The sequence below is a fragment of the Ananas comosus genome, linkage group 20 (genome assembly GCF_001540865.1).
Source record: "Ananas comosus cultivar F153 linkage group 20, ASM154086v1, whole genome shotgun sequence".
NCBI lineage: Eukaryota > Viridiplantae > Streptophyta > Magnoliopsida > Poales > Bromeliaceae > Ananas > Ananas comosus.
Genome location: NC_033640.1, coordinates 4,370,859 through 4,374,924, shown reverse-complemented (window position 1 = coordinate 4,374,924; position 4,066 = coordinate 4,370,859). Strand labels below are relative to the sequence as shown.

Here is a 4,066-nt window from a genome sequence, read left to right as displayed (position 1 = left end):
TTGAGATATTATGACATTCAACCTTAGTACTAAGGGTCAATTGAGCATAGTCTTCCTTAAAGTTAAGGAATGGATTGAACTTGGAATCCTCAACTGTAGGATTGATTGTCACAGCCCGCGACCACCCGCCTATTTGGCCAAGGTCCCGGCGCCGCCGACATCGCCGAATGGACAAGGTTTCCCTTGTACTACGGACAGAGTCTCCCCTGTACATTCAAAGCATCGCAATCAATACAATTCACGAAGGTTCCAACCAGGAACAGATATCAATCAAGATTGCAAGTGGAAGGTATCATACAACATAAACACATCCTAAGTTATTACATTCATTCACTTTCATAGTTTTTACATCACAGTTTCCATTCTTTTTCATCCAAATGCAATCTAAGTTATTACAACATTTACTTACTACAAGTTTGATACATTGTATTCTTTTCATTTCCTTTACCCCTAAGCTATATAGATGGGGTACTGCTAGCTCTGGTCTCTGGGGTAGGGCGCTATCTGCAGAACTACGCCCTCGCCTTGCGCCGCCGCGCCGCACACGTGTGTACCTGTACCCCCAAAACAGCAACACGGGGGTGAGACTATTGTCCATAGTCCTCAGTGGGTTTAGCCACCCAAGAGAACCAGCTCAACCAACAGGTCTAACGAGGCACTGCAACATGTTAGTTCAACAATATACAACAGATATATATATTCAATTGAAATACATGTCATGCCTCACGAAATGCAATATGCAATACCTGTAATCATGCAAGTAGGTTACTTTAACGCTACTTATATTCTTAATCATTCTTTACTCTTGTCATTTAATGTTTACTTTTAGCTCTTAGCTATTCTTTACTTGTAACCTTTCTTTACTAATCAGCTATTCTTATTCCTTAGCCGATCTTTATTCTTTACTTATTCTTTATTCTTAACACTTTGTCGCACTTTTCTACTGGCCATTCTTTCCTAAGGTTTCTCTTACCTTAGTTCTCTATGCCACCCGACTCGGTCTTCAGTCAATCAATCGCGGATAGTCCGCGCACTGTCTAGCTCGAGGTGAAGGAACTCTCACATGCACCTCAGCTGGCAACAGCTCACCGTACTCCTGTCCTAGCCGTCTGGCGGCGAACGAATCGCACCTCACCCAACAACGGCCTAGGTCCATGACTTAGCCACCCGGCGGCGAAATCGTCGCACAAACGCCACGACAGTGGTTCAGTCAACAGGCGGTAGGATCCACAAACTGGCTAACCATCCGGCGGCGAAATCGTCGCACACGCCACGACAATGGTTCTTTAGCCCTTGGGCGGCGAAATCGTCGCACACACCCGACACCACTTTGGGTGTATCCTTTTAGCCTTGGGATTCCGGAATCCATTTCACATCACATAGGGGTTGGTCTTAACCCTATGGAACTGACCTCTCTAGGTCTAAGCCTTTACTCAACCTAAGTTCACCCATTAGGTTTATTGCTTTCACATTCTTAACCTAGGTTTATTACACTAGGATCATTATTCTTTCCAACCTAGGTTCACTTGACTCTAGGTTAAGTACTTTTCATTTCACGACCTATGTTTATTAACACTAGGTTAGATGCCACTCGATCTATTTGATTCTAGGTCTACTCACGACCTATGTTCCTTAACACTAAGTTAGATGCCACTCGATCTAATTCACATACTAATTGTCCAATTAAGCATTCTACTCATTCTAGAGTTATCAATTCTCATTTTCCAATGTTATCTCTCTAATCAAGCTAGAGTTATCAACCAAGTTCATATGCATATATAATCTCACAATGCTAAGCATGCATCTATGATCTCATAATGCTAATCATGCGTTTATAATCTCATATATCATTTATATGCATCTACTTAGCATTTACATCATACTATAAACATGCATCATATAACTTGCTCATTATGCATTCTAGCATTTCTACATTACATTATTTAGCATTATGTAACTTGCTCATAATGCATTCTAGCATTTCTACATTACATTATTTAGCATTATGTAACTTGCTCATAATGCATTCTATTTAGCATTTACATCATACTATCAACATGCATTATTTAGCTACATGCATCATTTACATGCTTCATTTACATTTATATGCATCAACATGGATTCTTAGTTTCTTAGACATAAAGGCGACCTAGTCGCTTCGGTAAACACAACCCACCTTAATTCGCGTTCCGATTGCTTGTCGACACTTGCAATCGGCCTCCCGCGGCACCCGTATCCGGCACGGCCCGATACTGCAACTGCGCCTCAACCGTGCTCCGCTTCGCAGCCCCGAAAATTATAGGTCTTCGGTTATGTGCCACGATGCCTCAAATCCATTTCCATGATTTTACGACGTCGCCTCGGCCCTCCCGGCGGACCCGAAGCCTAAACGTCCATTTCTTTAATAACTTTGTAACGGCTCGTCGGATTGCCGAACCGTCTTCGCCAACGCGTTTCGTTACCTAGCAATTAGGTTTACGAAGGGTCAAATGAGATCAAACCCTCATATTTTGAAAGTTTGCATTTTGGAGCCCTAGGTTACAACTATGCAAGAAATCACTAAATTGATCCATGATTCAAGCATTAATCATCTAGATAGCATGCTAGGACTCCTCTAAATCCATTTATAAGGTATTTAAACCAAGCATTAAAGATCTACCATTAAAGGGCTCAAGAAGCTCACCTCAAAATGAGCTCCAAACCATGGAGAAGATGAAGAAGACGAAGGCGATCCACCTCCAAGCTTCAATCTCCACCAAATCCATCCATTTTGGGAGAGATTTAGAGAGAGAAAGGGATTTCTCTCCTTTCCTTTCCATGCGTGTGTGTGTTCTTGTGTATGCGTGTGTGGTGTGTGCGGTTGGGGCAGCCACGGTTGGGAGGAGAAGAAGAAAAGGGGTTTTAAACCCTTTTTACCATTTTGCCCCTCAACTACGCACTATTCACTTCGGGCAGTTTATTTTTCGCCGGAGCCCTTCTGAATGTCCGTTTGAGCTCAAATTTGACAGGCATGCTCGGTTTTACTTAATAAGTCCAAAGAAATTTTAATATTTCAGTTTCGACCCCGTTTGGTCACTGAAAACTGTACCGAACTGCAATCTTTATCAGATAGCTTTCGGATGCTATTTCTCTCTCTACGGGCGTCAGAAAAATATGAAACTTCAAATCTAGCCTCATAAAAATATTTCTGACTTATCCTCTAATTTTTTATAATTTTCTGAGACTGTGCATTTTCTGCTAATTTATCAGTCCCGTTTCCAACAGAAAATTCTAAATCTTCTGTTTTCGCTCCGATTTCAGCACAGGTCGTTCCCAACCGATATTTCACTTCTCTAAATCCAATAAAATAGTATCTCATACTATTTTTATTTATTTTTCTCTTTTATATTTAAAATTCGGTATGTTACATTCTCCCCTCCTTATAAGAGTTTCGTCCTCGAAACTCAAACAATTCCAACTCCTCCAACATGACCCAGCCTGCCTGGAAAATTTTATGTGTAGAGGGACCGGTCTCTCCCTGCCAGGGACCGGTCCCCGAGAGCCTTCAGCCTGAACACACTTACGGGAACCGGTCTGTCCCTGGAGGACCGGTCCCCCGGAGACCGGTCTGTCCACTAGAGACCGGTCCCCGAGAGCTTGCTCTCGCAGGACTTAGCCAATTTCCTCTTCTCGCCGGTTTCGCATACGGGGGACCGGTCCCTCTGGCCAAGGGACCGGTTGCATCACGCAACCTCGCACCAACCAGCTACGGGGGACCGGTCCTTCCTTGACAGGGATCGGTCCCCGAGAGCAAATCTGCCAAGTGCAGATTTTTGCACACTTGCTCTCGCAGATCCGTTGCAATGCACCTTTGGTGTATTTGACCTCTTCGGCATTTCCGAAGCACAACCACTCGACAATTTGTCGATTTTGAGCGAAGTCCAACTCTCGCATTTCGAGAATTCACTTCCTTACACCAACCCTCACGTGGCTATTTCTTATTCAAGTGTCTCCTAGAGAACACTTTACTTTTCTCTTTATCCTTTACTACCACAAGCCACGTTCAACATCACACGAACCCTCCGTT

General features: G+C 43.3%; 1 long non-coding RNA gene across 1 annotated transcript; it reads right to left on the bottom strand.

Moving 5' to 3' along the window:
- Positions 401 to 2,237, bottom strand: LOC109725895. Its single transcript, XR_002220369.1, has 2 exons — positions 2,177 to 2,237; positions 401 to 647 (listed from the first exon to the last, which is right to left on the bottom strand). It is a non-coding gene; the product is annotated as an uncharacterized LOC109725895 (long non-coding RNA).